The 23518-nt window shown below is 40.7% G+C and overlaps 1 protein-coding gene across 6 annotated transcripts in view; it reads left to right on the top strand.

The window, feature by feature from the left end:
• Window positions 1–23518, top strand: part of LOC309716771 (uncharacterized protein) — a 63819-nt gene that overhangs the window by 15836 nt on the left and 24465 nt on the right. The window contains exon 4 of one of the 6 annotated variants that reach the window (XR_014279513.1): window positions 3193–3258. The exons of the other annotated variants lie outside the window; for them this stretch is intronic. The gene's annotated coding sequence lies outside the window, so the exon portion shown is untranslated. Of the gene's footprint in view, window positions 1–3192; window positions 3259–23518 lie in introns of those variants that run through there. 6 annotated transcript variants of the gene reach the window in all.

Raw genomic sequence — 23518 nt, 5'->3', positions numbered from 1 at the left:
GCTATTGGGAAAGATCGTCACTCCAGTGTCTGTCTCAATATCTGCCAGAGGCGACACAGGACCCCGGGGTCCAGCCTTCCCATATAAAAGCCCACCTGAGAGCCAGCACAATAAAGGCCACTCAGCCAGATGCAATATACCACAAAGAGAATTTCCTGAAAAACTTGATTTAAGCTGGAAAGAAATTGAAAGTTATTTGCAAATAGTGATTTCCTAAAATCATATACCCCAGGTTGACTTAGGAGAGTCATTCATATAAGATTGACTGTTATCTACAAACTAAATGGATTTAGTTTCACCTGACTCAAAAGAAAAAGTTATTGGAAAACACTTAGCTGGGTCTCTCGTCTCTTCCTGTGCACTGTTGAGGGAGACTGCAGCGCAGCATATACCCTCAGAGGACTTTCCATTTCCATTGCATACACTGTTTTGAAAGGGACCAAATCTCAGACTTCCCTTTAAGTTTATTCTACCTGCCATGAGTCCAAAATGCGATTACCTAAAATTGTTGTAATTGTATCTCGGTCATGTGTTCAGCAACAGTGAATTCCCGACTTCTTTAATATTGACCGTGTGTCTCTGTTGATTGTGTGAAATGTATGCAGCTGAGCTATTTTGTCAAATGCAGCAGTAAAGTAATTAGTCTGACTCGTTGTAAACAATACATTTTTTATATGGAGCTTATATTAATACTTCAAAGACATGTATTTTATATTGCATTTGTTTTTGCTTTAAATATGGAGGAGATGTAAAAATGAATTACAGGTGAAAAACAGTTTACAAGAAAGTTTTTTTGTTGAAAGTTTTTTAGTTGATTATTGATTTCTTTCTTTTTTTTTCTTTTCTTTTTTTTTTTTTTAAATTCACTTGTAAACTTCTCCCAAGCTCTTTATAACACAACAATATAATATCTTGCAGTATCTACATAAGATATTTGACTGCCCTTGTCATGTAAAGACACAGGAAAAGTGCAGTCCTCTGTTTAAAAGTAATTTGAACTTCCTGTCGATGTGCTGATGAGGCTGCACCCCTGGGGTGTGTTAAATAGTTTCTGTGTATCACTATTACAGAGGTTAACAATTATTTTCTCCCTTGAAATGAGGGGCATTGACCCTAATATGAGGCCACTTAACATCCATAATAAGATGATAATTGGCCAATGATGATGGCCTTGCCCCTCCCCCACCACCATTGCCGTCAGTTAATTGTAATAGATTACCTGTGTATTAGTTACATTCATCATTTCCAAAATAAAGCACGGGGAGACGTGTGTGCTTTGTACACTGGGATCTGTATTTGACTGATTATCAGTGGGGGCAGGGTGACTGAGACTTGAGATAATAATACTTCAAATCATTTCCTCCTTCTCCATCCTGATATTTTCTTTTTACGCTCAATGCCCCACTTCCTCACATGCGCGGTTCACTGATGACTGTCGTAATTGCGTGTTCACGGGCTCGATTTCCCCCGAGGGGTTCCCCAAATTAAAAGAAGTCATCCCACTCTTCCCTCATCTCCCTTTTCTCTAGCACCCTGTTTTACGCACACATAAACACGTACACAGACGTACACACACAATCACGCACACACTTTATCTCTCCCCCTTCTTGTTCTCTCTTACAATCCTGCTCCAGGGATGCCATGCTTATTTGAATGGAACTTTCTTGTCTTTTTTCTTCTTCCTTTTCAAGCCACGTGTCACTAATGAATAAATAAAACACACACAAGCAGTGGATTGACTTTCATGCATGGGTGCACTGGCTTTGATGAGACACACCCCCCCCCCCCTTCCCTTCTCCAATCCTTAGACAAGCTGCTGAGGACAGTCACTCTCTGCTCTGTTAGGCTGCTGTTAAACATTTGTTCTGTACTCAGATGATTCACATTTTCAAGTTTGCACGTCCTCTCCACCTAAGATCAAATAACTGTAAAGACAAAGAAATTCAAATTTTCATTTCGTGTTTAACGGGGCACTTAGGATAATCCCATCTATTAATCTGGTGCTCTAGACTGGTACTCTAGATGCTCTGGATTTGCAGCAATCCAGAGCATGCAGAATTCTGTGCTGCACGCGTGGTGATTATTGCAAAGACTATAAAAACTGCAGCAGCAGATGCTGTGGTTTGCTTTAGGATAAAGTGAGAGTGAGCACTGGCAGTGATAGCTACCAGAGATCAAAGCCTGCAGAAACCAAAAGCAAATTCAAGGACAAGGTCAATCTTGTGCCACGGTTTAGTTGTGAAGTGATGACAGGGAGTCGCACGCACCAAAACAGATTCAAAGAGCTTAAGAACAGATTTCTGCTTTACACCTGGATAATGATTGAAAATAACTTTGATGCTTTTTATGCATGACGTAGAATGTCATTTTGTAAAGGAGCTGCTTGTTTATTCTTAGTTTTTGTTGTGAAAGTGTTTTGCATTGAACAAAAAGTAACTGTCTATGGAGAGTAGCCTTTGCTAGTATTTGGAAACCAATGCCAGGGGTTTGTGCCCTCTTAACTGCCAAGGGCCTGGCGTGCTGAGCAGGGCAGAGGGATCCTGGCACTAATTAGCTTGTAATGGCATCATAAATTATGGACAAATCAAGGCGGTGCATCAGACAGACGCTTTAATGAAAAGTTGTAATGGGTCACCCATGGAGGCCTGAGGGCTGAGGTCCTCTCGCCTGCCAGGGTTATCCATCACATCACAGCTAGCAACAGGATTGGATCCACAGACCGATTCAGAGACTGCATGTGTTGTCTGGAGGCTAAAGTTTTCATTCTCTGTTTTTCTTTCTTTTCTCCAGCGTTACCTGTTTGATTGCTGTGTCACATTTAAGTTTGTCACCCGTGCTGAGCTGATATTGGATATCCAAGCGAAGCAATCTTCTCCCCATTCAGCATTGTGACATCACCTTGCGTCATATTTAAATCCATGTATGCACATAGAGCTTCTCACACATGTCCACACACCACACATGCATGACTTGTGATGATTGTTCCTACACAGAGGGGACCTATCTTTCAGAATGAAATCTTTGAGGAATTGAACATCAATTTCTGAAACGAGTGGTCAAATAAAACAGTTTTGGGACTTATTGATGTTTCTTTTGTCCCTCTGTGCAAAATGCAATAGGGTTCTGGCCATGGCTGCCAGATGAGCGTCTGAGAATCATTAGCAAAGCTGATTTGATTTACGTCCTGTGTAGATGGGGCCATCCAAATGATCTGCTTCACCATTGCCATCATCAATCACCGCCAACCAGAGGGCACAGCCAACACGCATGGGAAAGAGAGCGGGTTGGCACACCAAAGCACCCACAGGGCTGTGAGCATGTGTGGGCACATGTGTACAGACTATACAAATGTACATTTTGTAAATGTTTGTGTGTGATTGTTCCCATGTGTATTTGAGTAGATTTTTGTGTGTGTGTGTGTGTTTGCTCGTGTGTTTGCTCGTGTGTTTGTATAGGGAGGCGGTGGAGGGTTTGTGTGTGTGTGCATGCATGTATGATTGAGACTGAATATGTGAATATTACTAACATTTAATGGTAAATTTATGTTACTTTGTAATAGCAGCTTTTTTCCAAGAAAGTAAAATCTTGTTGGTTGGTCTGTGATACTTTCATCTCAGACCTTTTGGACTTGAATAAGATGTGGCCTACTTCATATAGTGAATCATATAAGGCTTATGTGATTTACTCATGAAAGTGGCCACTTTCTCATTGCTTTCATATATTGTTTCAGTAAGTATCCAAAACATACAAGTTTCATTTATATAATTTTTCAAGGGATCTTATATCTGTTTTCACTCTTGTATGCTTTTCATACAAGTTTCACACAAGACAGATACAAACTTTATAAGATTTATATATATCTTTTCCATATGGGTAACTAACTCTCTGATAGAGAATGAATATTGGTGCGATTATGACGATGTCTATGCAATAACATACAATAGCTGTTGCTGATTGTGGCTTATGATTTTAAAAATAATAAGGGAATAATAAACATAAACCTGACTACATATAAGGATTTTGTGTATCTGCAATAAATAAGCAGGACTGTACTGAACATAAGCCCTATTGGTGGGTCATTTATTACAACCCCCCCAAGACTGCCAAGAGTTGGTACTGCTTCACGTACTGACATTTCTGCATAACAAATCATCTATCCAACCCTAACAAAGTAAATACAACTAGCCAATCAGATAAGGGATAGGTTTGTCTTTTTAAAGGAGCAAGCCATAAAGCCATCATTAGGGCTGGGCGATATGGCCTAAAATCCATATCACAGTATAATTTGAAGCATGTGCGATAACGATATATATATATAGCGATATATTATTTTCTTCTGTATAACGTATTTTACACACCATAAGGTGTGTAAAATCTTATGGTTAAAACTTAAAATCCTTTAATTTTCTCAAAAATCGACAGTGCTTTATGTATGAATTCTGGTTGTGCTTACTGACCTCAAACCGATTTTATGTAGTACACAGCTCGCAGAAATCTGTCAAAAATGTTTTGAAACGACTTTGGTAAGCTATGAAGGCGCACTGCTTGATGGATTGTCGGAGCATTACGGCTGCCGTAGTCAGGAGCCTTGCAGAGTAATCTGGGTCCAAAACTCCGTCTTCTTCAGGTCCCAACGTCAAACGAACACTGCGGCATCACTGAGAGTTAAAAACTGTCTAAATTCTTTCATCTTTAATAAAATGATAAGCGTTGCTGCTTTACCAGGTGTAACAATTAAGTTTAACATCCAGACATCCATGAAAACAGAATTTAATAAAACAGAATTTATTAAATTGAACAGAGTTAGAAGTTAGCAGGAAGTTAGCTCGCTAGTTTCCACCTAAACATGATATGCCATGTTCTGACTGAGAGATTTCTGAAAAAATGAAAACGTACAGCTCTGCTACCACTTCCAACATAAATGAAGACAGAAAACGCAACAGCAGTGACTTTTGTAGGGTTACTGAAGTCGGAGTAGCTGGTATATAATGATGTCCTACGTGATCGCTAGCAAAACATCTACGTTAGCATAACATTAGCACAGTGAAGCTGAAGGATGAATGCTAATTTTTTTCCACTCGATAAAAGTTAGCATGAGGGTTCCTGGTGGTTAGGGACAAATGCAATTGCATGGCACAATGCTATAAACGGACCAAACTTCAGTTAGGAGAACAACTGAGATAATCCATCCACAATATGAGGTTAGTCATTAATATACTGCAACAAGATGGGAATAGAGCAGCTGCAAGAGAATTCAGCATTAATGAATCAATGGTAGTGAAGTGGAGGAAGCACAGTTTTTGGCTTTCCCCATATTCCAAAAGTGCTTCGTCTCTTTGCTATTACTGTCGCCCGGCATAATTTGCAGATGATGTTGTTTGCAGCCACTGCAATGCTTTCGACCAAAACAGGCGCAACTCGATGACACCATCAACATGTGCTATCGTGGTAGAGCGGTATAGTCACAATCTCTACCGTTGGCCATATTTATCGTTTAATTTATCGTTTCTACCATATACCGTTTATACCCCCCACCCCTAGCCATCATCTTCAGTGTCCTGTCATGTCATCTTTTCGTAGTATTGACAGAATACTTGACAGAGTACACCAGCACAGTAGCTGTTCGTTGTGTAGGAATGCCAAAAATCTGGCTATTTCAAGCGAAATAACATCTCATTGTACTCAACCAAAATAAAAAAGCCCTCAAAGGGTTTTGTAGACACTGAATACTAGTTCGTCACTCTCCACTTTTAAAATAAGAAACTGAATATTAACATAACCAGAGAGGAAATTTGTATAAGTGGGACAAGGGCATCTCAGCTCAGTGTAAAGATAAAGTCCACTTTTAATTCTGAATATAATTGTAATTAATATAAAACTACTGGGACTTACTAAAGGAGGGTTGGGGGTTGGTACTTGTATAGCACGTCTAGCATTTACCAAATCTATTTAGAATTCTGTCCAGTGAGTAAAATTATTTTCTAACCTGAGCACTTCTTACCTAAGGCAACTGAGCTGGTAAAATTCCCATGCTGCTCATGATATCCTGAAATCTCAGTTAAATTTTGTGCAGCTGCTAGATTAATCAAGACATTCTTATCAAACTTTCCCCTCAAAGTGCTCACCTCCCCCCCTTTGCTTTCAGTGTCTCTGTATATGTGTGTTTGTTTGTTTGCATGTGTATGAATTTATGTCTGTCTGACAAACTGAGTGAAGTAGTGGGTTAGTGAGAATAGGGTGCATTTCCATTTGAGGGCTCATGATTGACGGCCAACTCCAGCTTCCCTGGGAGTATGTTGTTGCTGGCAAGAATCCATGGTGCCTTGTTCACTTACAGAGAGCTGGCACAGGTTCCACTGCACAGTGGTGCACAATTCACATGCCATCGCACTGTTGCATCAGCAATAATCTCTCAAAGCCAACGGAGACAGGGAAATGGATCAACATTTAGTTAATCGAAGTGCTTTTATCCAAGCCTCCTCCCATCGTAACCACCTCCACGCTTAAACAGCATGGCGCTTGTATTATTGGAACATGCATGCTGAAATATCTCTCTGTGATATGCAAATGAAACACTAATCCTTTAGATTGTAGGTCTATTTGCACTTTTATAGCATTCAGAATCCAGCGATTCCATTGGATTCAGGTTAAAGAAATATCAAATTAGATATGCAGTATCAAGTCCTGGATTTATTACTCAAATGTAGGACTATTTGTTTTGTTGTTTCTAATTCACTGGAGCAATAGTAATGAGCTTCACTCAATACTTTAAAATTAGTATAGCACATGCACATACCATGGATATTAGAGACATGAATATTACACATTAGGGAGAGAAGGGTTGTCTGTGCATGTGTGCGTGTCTGTGCATGCACAGGGTGAAGGCCAAATTAGCCAGGTTGTATAAGCAATTATTGGGGCACACTCTGTACCTAAGCGCCCTAATAGGTATGTAAAGAAGGCATTATTCAATTAGAGTGGTGGTTTGCTGTAGTGAGGAGCAGAGCAGTGGTGACAGCGCCGGTGTCTTCTCCTTATGAAACAACCTATTTAAGCTAAATCAACTCCCACTTAAGAGCTACGGTAATAAGCGTGTGGCGACGCTCGCCGGCCCGCGGGGGCCCATCCGTCATGCTGTAATACGGAATCAGAATGAGTGATAACACCTAGTGCCGCTACAGCGCCTTAGCTGCTGCCGCAGGAACGGCTCTCAAACACACATAAGATAACATACACACCTGCACTGACACACTCATACACATATTGCTAGAAGCAGCAATACTGCTGGATGGCTTTGCTCATTTCCTTCTCCCACCCACCTCCTGTTCCTCCAACTTGCATATGTGGAAAGAAATTGTGTTTCTATGGATTTGCAAGTATGAGTTTCTTTTTTTTTTCTTTTTTTTTTTGGTGGTGGGGGGAGTTTTTGGTGTTGTCCAATGTGAGCACACTTTATCTACATGTGTGTCAGTTGCTCCCTTAAAATTAATTAATTAATTATGTATTAAAATATTCTAATAATATGCTAACTGTTTAATATGTTTGCGTTATCAGGTGGTTTTTAAAGGCGTCACACTGCTTTAACGTACTTCACAGTCCTCAGAATTTCAATTTACAATAATAGATTAGAGTCAAAAAGCAACAAAAACAAAATTTTAAATTTTGACCTCAAACATTTAATGAACTCCTAACTGCTTTTAAAAGATTGTTTATTTTTTTTTGTTGTTATTTGTTTGTTTGTTTGTTTTGGTTATTATTTGCTGTTTCCAAAAAGCTGAGGTACTTATTATAGAATAAGATGATTTCAAAATAATTTAAAGGCAGTACTTTCTTGAAAGGAGCACGGAGATGGATCTTTTTTTTATTTGTTTCTTGAAAAACACATATGTATTATCCCAGCAACTTCCCAGTGTGTTGCATCACCATGTTTGGAAAGTGAGGGTTTAGTTTACTCTAATTTTCAAAGCCAATTTTTTTTCCATTCTTGCTTGATGCTAAACAGTGTCCTCCTTTGTGTGTACTCTCTTTTAGTATGCTTCAGATGTTTTCAATAGCTGACAGGAGTGCAGGCAGATCAGTTTGGTGCCCAGGCTCTTTAACTACAAAACCTTGCTTTTAAAAAACATGAAAAATGTGGTCTGTCATTGTCTCGCTGAAACAAGCAAATATTTCCCTGATAACGACACTCTCTGCATTTCAGCATATGATTCTTCAAATCTAGTAGATATCATTCAAAATTATTGGGGTCTCCACAGATGTACAAATTACCCATGACATGTCCCTCATCACGTACAGGTATGTGAAAGTTTTCACAAGACTTTTTGCATTCCTGTGAAAAACTAAGTACTGTACACTCTTATTGCTTTCATAAGAATTAAGAGGTTAAGTAGTAGCCAAATGCACTTGATGACTGATCATCATCATCAAATGTGCCCTCCTCTATAAAAGCAGATGTTTTGGTAGCTTGCTACTCCCTAGCATTTAGGTAGTAGTTAACACCATACTACAATCTTCCCAGGAATGGTTATCCAAGCAAATTCACTCCAAGGACAGACCATAATGTTCAGAGAAATTGCAAAATACCCACAAGCTACATGTCAGACTCTACAGACTTTAGTTTGCATGGTAAATGTTAAAGCTCCTGAGAAAATGTGGTTTGTTTAGAAGGTTTGCCAGGAGAAAGCTTCTTGTCTCTAAAGAGGATTTGTTTGGAAAGTTGCATCAGAAGAAACCACAAGAACTCTGGAAAAATGTCCTTTGGGCAGCTGACAGCACATCGCCACCTTGGCAAAAACCAAATGGCAAATCAGCACAAATGCCTCATACTAAGCATGTCAAGCACAGTGATGTTGGTGGGGTTGGGTCATGCAATAGGACAGTGATTCCAACCAGACCAGGAAATCTACAACAAAATGACTGAAAAAGAAAAGTTTCAAGGTGTTGCAATGGCACAGTCAAGGTTCAGACATCAACCGAATGAAATGCTGTGGTGCAAATATCAATGAAGTGAAGTAACGTTGGAAAGAGGAGAGTTTGTATTTTTTATCCAGCACTGACTCAAGACCCAATATTAGTTTCCATTCAATATTAGTTTTCAGCCAAAAAATCTTTGTAATTTTATGTTGATGAATTTATTTCTGAAATATTTAAACGACAGCCATTCTTTCACAGAGCCAAGAAACCTTGGCTCTCTTTACTTTTGAAAGACTCTGCTTCTCTGGGATGTTTTTTGTGTTCATAATCATGTTACTAATAAAATTAACTAGTTTTGAGATCTTCTGTCACGTCTTTCTTTTACCATTATCAAACTTTGGCAGTCTTTTGTTAAACCAGCGCCAACCTTCTTGAAATGTATTTGTTTCATAAAACTTTTATTTATTTATTTTTATATATACAGCGAATTACATACCAAATGAATTAGTTTTAAAGCTTTAAGTGTAGTAGTTTTGTTTTGATTGTTATTTGCAAATCATTACATTGTATTTTTATTAACTTTTGGCATAGAGTCCCAAATAGGGCTGTTCGACAGGTTGATGATATCAGGGATTGATGATGTTTGGAGTAATTCGAATTTCCAATCAAGGTGATATTTAGCTTGTTTTACCATTAATGCATCATAATTATTGATAAATTCATAGTAAAATCAATCTGTGTTGCAGGTTACATGACAAAGCACTCCGGCATATTTCAAAAGCAAGGCACTCATCCAACACAAGAGGCACTTGGATCAGGAAACAGAGTTGCTACGTCATCACTTTGCCCTTTATCTACTATATTTAAGCACGCAGGTTATTTTGCACAAGTTAGTTTGCACTAATTAGTGGGTATGCACTCCACACAATGGTATACAAGATGCCAGCAGCACAGGAGAATAAAGGCCAGGGATGGAGATAGTTGGCTCCATTCACCAGTAGGAATGGATAGTTCAGTTTCTTGGAATTTTTTAATCTGCTTGCCTATCGATCTTGCTTATTGATTCCACTTTCACTTGTGCTACAATCAGCTTATTTCAGTTTGTGTCCTAAACGAGGAAAAGAGTGGCACAGTCATAGATGTGGACCTTACTTTTATTTTTATTGCACAAAAGATTGAAGATGGGATGGTAAAGTGAAAGCTGCATCCAGAACAAAAACAACCACATTATGCTGCTAACACAATTTTGACTCTTTGCAAGCACCTGCACAGACAGCATGCTAGCACTAAGCTAGCCAAGAACCCAAAGTGATGTTACAGCTGAGTGAATGCTGACCAAAGCCCAGCAGCCTGACCCTGGACTTCAAGAGGTTACAAACAGATGAGCAGCCATATGTGTGTCCCCATTAGAATAGGGATTATTCTTGTGTGTGGGACTGTAGCCTATGTTTTATATTGCTAAATGGGTTTTAGGTAATTTTATAGAGAAACACAAAAGTAATGTTGGGAGAATTGTAATAAATGACTTTCTCCTGATAGCAATTGAGTAATGTACTGCATTACTTTTAAGAAAAGTGTTCTGTGTAATACATAAACGTCTTTTTGAGTAACAACCCAAACACTGATCACAACAAAGAGTGCAAATAATAACATTTGACTACAGAGCATGCATTTTATTTACGTGAATGTAAGGTCTTTGATGTGATGCTTAGAGATTGACTGACTGAGAGTGACTTTCAAAGCGGAGCCGAAGGGAACCCAATGAGAATCGTTGAGTACTCAACTAATATCGATAATTGAATAAGAAAATTCTTATTCTCCCCCCCCCCCATTCACCAGTAAGATTCTGGTCAATCCTATGAAATGTTTGTAAAAGTTAGTGTAAAATAGTCACTCTAGGGCCAATGGGGATGGTGATCTTCAGCTGTCCAACAACTTTAAAAAAGAGAACCGAGGTTGTATTTGCTGAACTATCTGGAAAACTGAAACTCCATTACCCTGTAGGTGTATTAACTGTAGTAACATACTCACATTTGCATATTGTTCTAATGTAATAGGAGAGTTTATGCTGTGGGCACTATCCCTTCACTGAGCTTTGATCCTGACCCCCCCCCCCCCAAAAAAAAAACAAAAAAAAAAAAACAGTTTAAACTCTATAAAACAGTACAACTGAGTTTACTATGTTGAATGTGCTTAGAGACAAAACTCTGAATTTCCTTTAGAGAGTCTTGAAGCAGTAGTTATTAAGTCAGTTACACAATGTAAAATGTTGTTGTACTATTTGGCTCATTAGATTTGCAGGGAACAGTAAAGTAAGAAGCAACTCTGGAGCTGGCAGAAACGGGAAGGAAAAGCCACCCATTGGTGTAAACAAAGTCAACCTTAAAAGTCCATAAAGTTGGGAAGATGATCAACTTTGACAGCACTGCCTTAAGAAAAGCCACATATGCACTGCCCACATCACAGACCCACTGGTGTTACACATGAAGCTGTTTATTTTTTTTCAATAAACACTTGCATGGCTGTAAATGATGCCCTGGGGGTAAAACATTGTGCCATATGTGACCCATTGCTGGTTAATGTTATGTTCTTTATAAAAGAATGTATCAAATTCTTAAAGCGTTCTAATCAATCATAAATCAACCCTATGTAGTGGATGCTCTGCCTTAGACTTTCATCCTATCAGTGGGACTGCATTATTTAAGGTTTCTACTATACATGTTCTTCTACTCACCACCAGCCTGTGTGCAGATAAAACTTATTACCAAGAAACACCAAAACAAATGCAAACAAACAGAAAAACGGGTACTTTCTAGAGTTTAATTATGGATAGTTGAATGTACAGATGAAAACAACAACAGATCATCTACAGTGATGAAAACAGAGGAGGGGAAAACACAGTCAATAAGCGGCATGCTTGAAACATTTGAGAAGCCTGATTTCATGGGCATCCTTCGTTCTTTTTTTTTATCTCTTGTTTGTTTTTCTGCTGCATTCATCCCCCATCTCTCTCTCTCTTTCTCTAGCTGACTCTTTCCTAGCTCTCTCTATCTCCATGGCTCATCAGTGTGGTTGTTCATCGGTAATGACTCCCACTGTGGCAGGGCCCCTTTAAGGTTGAGGTCCCCCTTCCCACCCCTCCATCCTTCCCCCTCCTTCAGTCCCATCTGCCATGCATTATTCATGGCTTCACAATCAAATGAGGGAACAACGGTTGGTAGCAGGAGACATGGTGCATGGCTCTTCCTCCCCAAAAGTCCCCCGAGGTGCCCCAGTCTGGTACCCACCATCACCCACTCCCCTTAACCCCCACCCCAGCTCAGCCCAGCACTTCATACTCACCCCTCCCGACACAGTGAGTGACTTTTGTTATTTTTTTTTCCTCTTTTTTTTTCCTCTTTTTTTTTTTTTTTGCAATGGTGTGGGGGTCCAGACACATTGACTCCATCCTACTCTTCCCTGGGGTTGTTGGCAGTCACGCTGGTCACTGGTGACCTCCGTTGCCCTTTGGGGTACTCATCACTTCCTCTTCCTCTCCACAGGGATGCACACAAAGTGTCTGGCACCTTTTTAGTAAAGGGCTAAGGATGGTTGGGTTGTTGGGTTGTCATAGGTCTTTCTTCATTTCTTCTTCTTTCTTCTACAGTAAAAACTATACAACTGACAAGCTGTTAAACTAAAGATGTTAGATTGTACGAACTGCTGTTGCTGTCATTGCCCATCCCCCCCTCCACTGTGCTCTTTCTCTCTCAGAGCTTTGTGACAACAGGCATCCACTCATCTCATTTACTAAGATATCATTGTCTAGATAACTCTTCTAACTTCAATTCATCATAATATGCAATTATGTTATCTTTCCGAAACCTGACGGCCTATTTTAAAAATCGAAACAATGAGCATGCGAGGCAAACTTACAGGAGAATGGGGTATACAATTATTGACTTACTGCTTTCACAGGAATTAAGAGAGTGAGTAGCAGTCAGGTGCTGCTAATCAAATACTCTTGATTAACTGATCATCAACAGATGTGACAAACCTCTGTAAAAGCAGATGTTTTGGGAGTTTGCTGGTTTGGAGCATTCAGGTGTATGTTAAGAAAATCCCACAATGTGCCCAGGAGTGGAAGATCCCAATAAACTCACCCCAAGCTCAGATAATCCAATGCTGAGAGGAAGGAAGAAAAAAACAAAAAACGAATAAAAACCACAAAACTTCAGGAACAGCGTGCTATCAGATTAAAAGTGGGAATGTTTGGCCATATTGTGCAGTGCTATGTTTCCAAGCATATCAAGCCCAGCTGTGGAGGGTTGATGAGTTGGGCTTGTTTTACAGCAGTCACCAAGTGGACCGTGAACTCATCTGAACTTTTAAGTATTCTGGAGTCAAATATGGGGCAGTTTTAAGGTCCAGCCACAGTGTTTCAGAGAGCTGTGAAGAGCAAACGTCAGTGAACGAAAACAAAGTTGTTGCCATTTCTCTGGAATGATGTGAGAGACTCATAGAATTATAGATAAAATAATTAATTCAAGTTACTGCTGCTAAAGGTGGCTTTCCAGGCTGTTGAATTACAGGGTGTACTTAGTTTTTCACAGGAAACACAAAATGTAGGAAAACATTTATTTTTCACAAGACTTAAAATCTCTTCTGATCCTCTTAGATTAATAAATGATAAATAAAATTCATGTGTAGCACACACTCATAATGTACCCAATCATTGTGTGGACAGGATAAGGTACAGGACAACAACCAAAGTATCTCTGCCTGGTGGTGGTGGGGTGATGGTGATGATAATGATCACATCTGTACCCAAACATGTGGCTGCTGACTACTGATAAACAAGAGCTGGATCTGGAGGTGAAATTTGTTAATTAATTAATTACATTAATGCTCCAAATATTAATTTGGAAAGTAGAAACGTCCTCTTTTGTTCGAATGTATCAATGCACTCATAGAATAAAAGGATGGGAATTATGAACGAGAATCAGACAGAAGTTTAATTGGTTATTTAATTGTATCGTGTTTCCCATAAATACAAATGGACACACGTATAAATTGTCACTCTTTTTGAAACATAACTCATCTCTCTCTTTTAAATGCTTGCACGGTGCACTTTTTACATTTGAGGACTGTCTTTGAAGTTGATCAGTATATTAAATGATTAGCTGGTGCAGAACTTGCATCAGCGTTTCCCACCATTCATTCTTGTACCCAGTGTGTGGGGGTCAGTGAGAACCGCTACGATTAGAGTTCTAGCAAGACAGACAAAAAAGGAGAAAATTCCTTCAGTGTGATGCCTGTAGAACAGTTGAATGAAGAGGAAGATTACAGATTAACATATTAAATGCCAAGATAGGCCCACCTGGTGTGTGACAGATCTTTCGCACAGCGCAGCCAGTGGAAATGGAAATGTATCATAACTAGGTCTCTTGTGAGTAATTTTATTCTGATCACTCCTGGTCTTCTCCTTTGCTGCCTTTTTTTTTCATTAGAGGCTTTATGTGTGAAGGATTAAGTCCTGTAATCATGTTGCTAATTGAAATCGGGGGCTGTGATATTGTAAATTTCTTAAAGCCGCACAGTCTCTCGCCTGACTCTGGGTCTGAGTTCTCCCGCTTCTTTCGCTCCAATTCAGAATAAACTAAAACATAGCAGCCAGTCCTCTGCTTCTCCTAGCCAACCCATAAATATGCCATTATGGTACTCTTATTATCCTCATTATTGGCATGGCTGGAGTGGCGCCTGCGTCTATCACGGCCCTTTAATGTGGGTCTAATAGTTCTGACCTGTGCGGGACACAGGTGGTCTCCAGAACAGCCTTGATTGGGTCCATTTATTAAGCCGCTCTGGCGCCAGAAACGGTCCAGTTAGTCATTTGCGTGCGGGGCAGGTTCCATTCTCAAAACTGCTGATCGGTTAGAGGCGACCTCCCCCCCTCCACAACATCTCGCCCTATAGCCTCAGCTTTGTTCTTTCCTAATGGCTCAATTAAATTGGTTAATTTGGAATGGAGACCCTCTTCAAATCTGTGATTATCACCTAGCCCCCTTCCATGCAACATAACCAAAGCGTGTGCACGCACACACACACACACATTCTGCTGTTGCTTCAGTGCCCCCCCACCCTGCCCCAACTGCAAGCCCACACATTTATTATTCATTGCAATCAAATAAGTGAGGTGGTTGAAGAAAGTTGCTTTTCTCTCTCTCTCTCTCTCTCTCTCTCACTTTCTTTCTTACCTCTCTCTCATTCTCTCTACCTCCATCCCCTCCCTGCACCTCCTCTCCACTCGTCACCTCTCCTCTCCCAGGAAAGAATTGCTTTTATTGCGACAAACACTCTGTGGAGCCCTCGGCTTTCGGCAGTCCCAGCCAGTCATTGATGCAGGCAGTCAGGAAAGCAGGCAGCCAAGCAGCCAGGCAGCCCTCCCCGTCAGGAAAATGAGCAATTCTCTCATTGTAATAATGCGCCTCTGTCATCTTCCCATTATCGGCATGATAAAAGATGAAATATTCAGGGAGGCTGGCCTCCTAACCTGATCTGGGCGCGATATTGGGCCTGTGGAAAATGAGTTTTATCAGCTTTAATATACTCCTTGGCAGACTGACCCTTGAAATTAAACATTATTACAGAGCGGATATTTAAAAAACCGGGGCCACAAATTACATCAAAATGAAAATATTAAGGAACATTACGAATATATCAAGTGGCGCTTCTCTCCCTCTCTTCTCACACTTGCACACTGGCTCTCCTTATACTGACACCCCCTTTCTCATCCAGCCTCACCCGCCCCACCATTTCACCACCACCACTGCCACCCCCATCCTCGATGAGCGTGGTTGGGGATACGGCAGACGACGTTGTAAGTGTCACTGTTGTTGTGCGTGTGTGTGTCTGCAGTGGGCTGGCAGAGAAATAATAACAATGCTGCCTGTCCCACCAGCTTCATACGTCTGCATAAACTAATTAGACCTAGACGCTCTCATCACCTGCTTTATTGAGAATGGAGGCAGAACACTGGCACGAAGTGTGGGACTTGAGTTGCAGAGTGTGTTCCTATACTTGTGTGTTTGCATGTTCTAGAGGGAGTGTGCAATGAAATTAGTGTTCAATGTGCATTTAAGATGGGGAATTGAAAGTGTGTGAGCCTCTTTTACAGTCGCGGTGGGACTTTATGTGGCAGTTACAAATTTGCCAAGTAAATAATTCTTCCTCCTCAAAACACTCCAGGTTTTTCGACTGCTCAGGTATTAGCTTTCTTTGGACTGACTCCTGTACAGCGATGCTCATGGAAAATAATGGAAATACCAGCAGGAAGTGAGTTTCTCTAATCAGTTTAAAAGTAAAAATCCCCCAAATCTATCTGTCCCCCAAAATGGAGAGAAAGTGATGTTGGTTCTGTGAAGTGTGTGGTGATTTGTCACTTTGTGATGGGGGGATATGAGAAATGCAATAAAAGGCGGAGGAGAGATGTGATTTGAATAGATTTGAGAGGAAGTCGGTCCTTGGGGGAGTTGGATGAGTAAGCAGTGTCCCCGAGGACCGAATTAAAACTTTACTTTTGGTCACGGCGCCCCCCTCCTCAAAGTGCTCCCTTTCTTATCGCCCGCATGTGCGAATGTGTGTACGCATGGTTTATAATGTGTGTGTGTGTGTTGGTGTACAAGCATGTATTCGTCTGACTTCTCTGTTTGTGTCCCCGTGTGTGCCAATGTGTTTTCAGATGTGTGTTTTTACTTGTGTATGTGTATCCCACGCAAATTGAGTGCCCTCCCCTGCCCCTCGCCCCGAGGTTATGGGGGGATACACACAGCTCCCTCTGCCAGGCTCAGATGAGTATTCACAGCAGCACGCCCCTCTCCCTTAACCCAGCACAGGGGAGCTTTGCATATTGAGGCCGTGTATGTATCTAAGTGTGTGTTTGTGTGCGAGTGTGTGCACTAGCCTCCCCTCCACAGAAATGAACAGGGGGTCCAGATGATTCCATGCACATGCATTATTATTATTCCATTGGTGATTCAGCTGGCTTGGTTAGTGCCAAACTCACATAGCTGCATGCATACTTGCACAGTAGCTTAACATGAATTGATGCATGCTACCAGCATATATTTTACTGTATGCTGTTAATGCTCAAAACTCTGATTCTCATTGGCCGGGCTGATGTCGTATGTCCAGAGTAGAGACAGAGGGGGAGTGAAATAAGCTCCTGTGTGCTCTGTCCAGCCAAACTCCCAGTGCCTGAAAGATTGCTTTTAATGCTCTGCTAAAAGAGGGAGAAGCAATCTGATCAATCCAAGAAAAGGGGAAAAAAAAGAAATAAGGGAAAAAAATAGAAAATAGGGTTGAAAAAAGGGAATAAGGCGAATAGAGAGAATAGACACCACAGGGGTTGGTTGCCGGGAGGGTAGAAAACAGAAGAGGGAAAATGGCTTTCTCCATCCACCCTCCCTCTCTCTCCCTCTCTGTTTCTCTCTCCTCTCTCTCTCTCTCTCTGCCACTTGATTCATTATGCTGATATACACAGTATTTGCTTCCTGAGTGAGCCCCCCTGCACTCCCGCCCTCCTGGAATGCACACACTGGCGAATGTACACTCGCACACAAACACACAGCAAGGTGGCGGTGGTGCCATAAATATAGCAAACGACACAGCCTAGCAGCGGCGCAAGGTCAGCCGCGGCCCAGGATGACAGTGCCGTGGGCGCTGCACCGAGCTCTTGTTAGAAATGCACACAGATAGCTCATTAGGACAGGCCCCTGAGGCCCCTCAACACACACATGCACACACAAACATATACAAACATTGATCCATTTACTATTTAATTGCAAAGTTACAGAGTACGCCGAAGTGTAGAACACGCACGGCTCTTTGGCGAGTTTTAATCTGCTCACCCCATCAAATGCTGCTTCATTCCGAGGGTGTGTGCTCATAATGCAGACTTGCAAGCATGTACATGGAAAACTCTTTAATTTTTTTTTCATATCTTCAACGTGTTAGACTCATGTATTTACACATTATATTTATTTTCCTTTTAAAAAGGGTTTGCTGCCCATTTTTACTCATATCAAGACAACTTTCACCCAGGAGATTCTGGATTCAAGATCCATCTTTTTTTTGCTTTCATTTGGTTTTGACTCACTGTTTACTTCCATTTTCACTATCTGTTTAGTTTTGTTTGATTGTTTTTAAGCAGCAAAATAGTTTTGGTGCCTACATAAATAAATGGCTCAGGTACCTAAAGATCAGATGTAAAAAGATGGATGTTGTTTTTCATGTCTGAAAAGCGACCACAGTGCAGAAGTGCCTTAAACGCGCTTTTTTTCTAATTGCCTGCAAAGAAGTCCAAGTTTATAAGTTTATAGTCTTACTGATGTTCATTTTGTAGAATATGAAGGAAAAACAAATGGAAAAAGCCGGTGGTGCTTCAGGGGAAGCTTACATCGTGAATATAAAGTCGCCAACCTATGAGCGTGCAGCGTACCTCAGTTTCTCAACCAGTTCCCCACTTTGCTCTTTACATTCATTTTCAAATGACTATGATGGCTGCTTCCATCCTCCATATACAGTTTGTAGTTTAGGTTAAATGCAGACTTTCACAGTGTTATCTGCAAGTTGCTCCCATTCTGATACCAGATTGACAATTCCACCAAGTATGTGACATGCCTTTATTTATTTTACCTCAAGATAGTTATCTTCTGTGTACATTGATTCTCCCTCTGGGCTGGGTAGGTACAGGTGGTTGTCTATTAGGAATGTGTATGGGAGTCATTACAAATTTTAACAGTCGATCAACTGGCTGATAAAATGGGAATCATGTGATGTTTCTGTGATGTTTAAATGATCTCAGTATTTCTTTAGAAACCAGAACAGAGATCTAACCACGGAGCGGTCTCTTGAGTTTTCTTGCCTGTGTGAAAGATATCATGTTAAACAATAAAGGGAGAGCTGTGAAGTGTGGAAAATGTGTATGAGAAAAAAATTGGCAGGCGGGCCTCCATGAGAAAAGGGATGTGAGGACGACTAAAGCTGGGAATCACTCATGTAGGAACAACTGGAGAAAACGGATGAGTTGATTACGAGTCTACATTAACCTTATAATTGCAGGGGAAAAGTTTGAGTGTGTGTCAGGGAAGTGTTTACATTGTGTGTTTGTGTATAAGTGTTGAGGTTAGGGAGGGAGAGAGCAGGTGTGTGTGTGTTTGTGTGTGGACTCGAACATAGTAGAGGTACTTGGCTCATGCTCTGGACACGCCTGAGAGACTCTCTGAGTGTTGCCCTCCTCCCTCCTCCATGCGAGCCTCAGACACATGCTGGGACATACACAACTAGTTTTCCACTCTCCTTTTTTTTCTCCGCTATCTAGTTTTTCGTTTCGGTCACAGATAATAATTTTTTATCAAACTGATTTTTTTCTACAAAGGCATTGTTGCTTCATATTGCATGTATTGCTATCCATCTATTATATGCTGAGTAATTGCTGTCTTGTGCTCCAACCCTCTCCACCCTTCATATACTCCAGTTGTAGGCACTCTATTGACCCTCTCTTCTCTGAGTGTCATCTCCAACAGTACCCTACTATGTGAAATAGATAAATGCATTGGATACTGATTGTCCCTTATGCCAACCTCCACCTCCATGCACCCCTTCTCTGGCCCCCTCCTCTGCCCCCTCTCTGCCTCCTGCCTGGCCGGCGGTGGTGTCAGTCTGGCAGGCCTTGGGGCCCCGTCAGGTGACCACTGGGCTGTGACGGGCAGCAGCTCTGCGTCCCTCTCCCTGCAGTCTGGCGCCCGCTGGGGTCTCGTCCGGGAGCCCAGCCTGCCAAAGTGACCTCCGTCCAACTGAGAGAAAAAAAACCTCATACAGGTCACGGTTCACTTCATTTTTACTCGGCGAACTGGACAATGCTGCAAACAAATTAACTAATATCAGTTACTTTGTGATAGAAATTCCACATGTTCTTACATAATAAATGCCTTAAATGCAGTTAATATTCCAAAAGAAAGGCTGACTTGTCTGTCTAAATTATTTTACTAATATTATTACATATTGCTCATTCAGTCTTCACAGATATGCAATCAGTGGTTTATGTTTTAGACCCAAACAATAATTTGTGTCTTTTGTGCTTTCACAAGATTGTTTCTCATCGTGATGAACATGTCATTATCACAGTTCCACCAAAATGCTCCAGTAATGGTTTGGAAGTATAAAAAGCCCACAAAAATACATTTTCATTTTGCCAGCGGTATAAATGATTGTAATTCTTCACTGTTCAACATCTGTATGAACATTTGTGGTTATGAGCTTTAGTATTTTTCCATCACATTATAGTGTTTCTGTTTCTATGTAAAATTCTAATCACTCGAGAATATTTGCTCTTGTTTGTTCGCAGAGGCAAGTGTTAAAATGTTTGAACTTAAATTTAAATTTTCAGTAAAATTGAGCGCATCTCACGTCTATTCATAGAAGATACATGTTAGTTAAGCAGCACTATAATAACTGGATATCAAGGAGATTTCTTCTTTCCTGCCTACCAGTCGAAATCTTAATTCACGTGTGCGTTATTTAATCTTACGTTTGAAATGCGACTCGCTCATTTTTAACCGTCGTCAAATGCAGATGCTTCAGGATTTGTTCTTGCGTTGAGGACTTTCGAGGCAACATTAAGCTGCTCTTGAGAGGTCTAATTATTAGTGCGCCAGAAAGATCCAGGTGTGTTACACAAACAATTTTCTCTGCCACCATCTCTGGTGGCAAGAACACAACATCGCAGGCTCTCCTGCGACCGAGCATTGAGCTGTGCCTGCTGAGGCGAACCTCCCCCAGCATCCCTGAGAGGGTGATGCAGCGAGGTGACACTGTTAGGGAGGAGAGCTCTCTGTTGTGTGTCTGTTTGTGTATGTGGCTGTTTACCTGCATTAAATGGTAAGAAAGCGTGTGCCTTTTTCGGCACGTGCGTGTTTTATTATTATTTATTTTTTCTGACTTTACATCCAGTTCAAAGAACTATTTCTGATGTGTGTTTCGGTGCAGGCAGTGTGTACTTTATTATCTCGCTGTATGTTTGCAGTGCAATGTACTGTGCTTTACTTCCAACCCCTACCTCCCCGTCCTCTCCCTGTGCCCCGCCCTACCTCAGCCCCATGGAGATGCGTCGGGGTCAGGGAATATGGGGAGAGGAACACAGGGAGGCCGCACTCCACAACTTGAAAGGAATTCTAATGAACCAGCACAGTCGCACTCGCTATTCCCACGACAACAGGCCCCAAACAAATAGCTGCATTTGAAGTCCCCTCGCTTTATGACTTTGAAAATGCTGTGTGTATGTGAGAGAGAGAGAGCTTGTGGTTGTTTTTGTTTTTGGGGTACAGTAAGTGTCTGTTGTGCGAGTGTGCCCATGTGTGCGCACAAATGTCTACCTCCACATTTTTATTTTTTTCCAGAAGAAATTGGCCTGGGAACTGATCGGCTTTAAAGTCTGCACCAGACGATGTAATTATTGTCTGCTATGACCAGAGATAGACTTTTCTGGTTGTAATCACCAGATTTTTATTGGTGTAGTTCCTCCCCCAATAAACACTTCACATGTGCTGTGAGGAGACATCTGCTGTGCATGTATGAACAGATAATTGGAGGCTAATTTGTCTTTTATATTTAACATCCAGATACTTCTTTTAATCCAAGATAAGGTAATCATCGAAACACATTTACTTAGTACCGTATATTTCACTGTCATCACTCTTGGTGTTATTTAATTATTAGATTTGATCAAAATGAGCTAATTTGCAAATTTTTCTCATAATTGATCGGACTTTGAAATTTTCCTACTGAATATACAAACACCACAGAATTGAAAGAAACTTTAAAAGCTTGCAAAAACATTATTAACCTGGCTTTTGTGGAATTAAAACATCTCTGTTCATTTTTTGAACTTTGAATTTCGGGTTCGGCCTTGCTTTAAGGTTTGAGCCTATGTGGCATGAGAAAAAAATTAAGTATTTGTCACTCATTTCCCTCAAGTCATTGAGATTTAAGGGATTTCCTTTGAGTTTTAATTACATTTTGAAGAGAAAATGTAGTTTTATGCCAAACTTGCTATACTCTTGAGCTAAAAAAACACTTAATCCTGGTATGATATCATATAGTCTTATAGTATACCTTTCGCTCACTCTTTGTGCGTGTTTGTGTAGTTTGTAAATGGTTAAATAACTCTTCCATATCTTGTTCACCAGGTAAGGTTCTCACCCTCCATTTCCATTCTTTTAATTCATACACAAAGATTGCTAAAAGAAGATATAAAATTAACAAAAAACATGAGTAAGGCAGATGAGGGAGGTGTTGGCCAGTTTGGTGTCTGCATAAATATTAATATCAGTACCCCTTCAGTGCCCTCAGAACCTCCTCCCCCAACCCTTTTCAAACCCCCACTGTGTATGTGTGTGTTTCTCTTTGACAACCTCAGGATGCATGTACAACGGCTCCTATGAACCGGGATGTCTTTTATTTCTCAGTCCAGTGCCTTTGCATCAACTGAGCGTGGCGTGGAGCGGGTGGCTGCCAGGTTTGGTTGGCTGCCTGCTTCGGCTGGCGGGACCAGCTTGTCTGTCTGCGCTGCTTGTTGTTTCGCCTGCTCTGCGCAGACGGTGCGGGTGAGAATGTCAATCCACAAAAGCAGCATGACTAGAGCTGTGTAAACAGTAAATAATAAACAAGTACTCTAATACATTATTGAGAGAATCACTTTAGGCAACTGGGACAGCATGAAACGCATACCCCCCCTACCCAACACCCCCTCCCTGTCTCTTTTCAAACTCGCACTCTTTATGTTTTGGGTCGGTGATGCTGCAGATAGGCTCTAGCACTGTACTGTAGCTTCATGTTTATCCGTTGACATGTGTTCTGCTCTCTTTATTTTAAGATGGTAATTCATTTAATATTACTGCACTGATAAATGGGGTTTTTGGCCTGCAGATTATTGTTGTTTTTGATGATTAAGTCTGTTAAGTTTGTTACATACAAGAGTCAAAAACTCAGGAAAAATCAGCAAATCTTTACATTTGAGAAGGTTGTTTTTTAACCTTTCTGCTTCACGAATTAGTTTTGATTTTAAATTAAATTAACCAATTGGCGAATTGCTTCATCAGTACTGGCCACGTAAAATGTTCAAATGTTAGAATTTAATGATTTTTTTTCCACTTTGTCATTTTCCAGCAACAGTAAAATGGATAAACAGTTATAATCATGAACTAAAAGCAAAGCGTTTTTCTTTTTTTTTTTTGGCAGATGTTTGTGTAATATTTCTAGTAGCGAGTTGGATGATATTGTGTGAACATAAAACAGCACCTGAATCTACCTGCTTGTAGCAAATGGAATATCCTCCTCCAGTGGCTTATTGAGCAGAATAATTACATTGCCCATATTGAATTCCACTAATGCTCCAAATGTAGGTCTTATTTAATACCACAACTCCCCGAGGGTTCAGAGAATGATTTGGAGCACACTTCCTTTCACTGTATCTAATGTTCCAGATAGATTTGTATATAAAAAAAACACATCCAGAGTCACTGCAGTGGTAAACCTGGCTGAATTGGCCTGAAAGCTACCTGGGAAT

Source organism: Aulonocara stuartgranti (genome assembly GCF_965226115.1).
Source record: "Aulonocara stuartgranti genome assembly, chromosome: 11".
NCBI classification, from domain to species: Eukaryota; Metazoa; Chordata; class Actinopteri; order Cichliformes; family Cichlidae; genus Aulonocara; species Aulonocara stuartgranti.
Note: the sequence above shows the minus strand (reverse complement) of the source record. Positions and strands in the feature narration are given on the sequence as shown.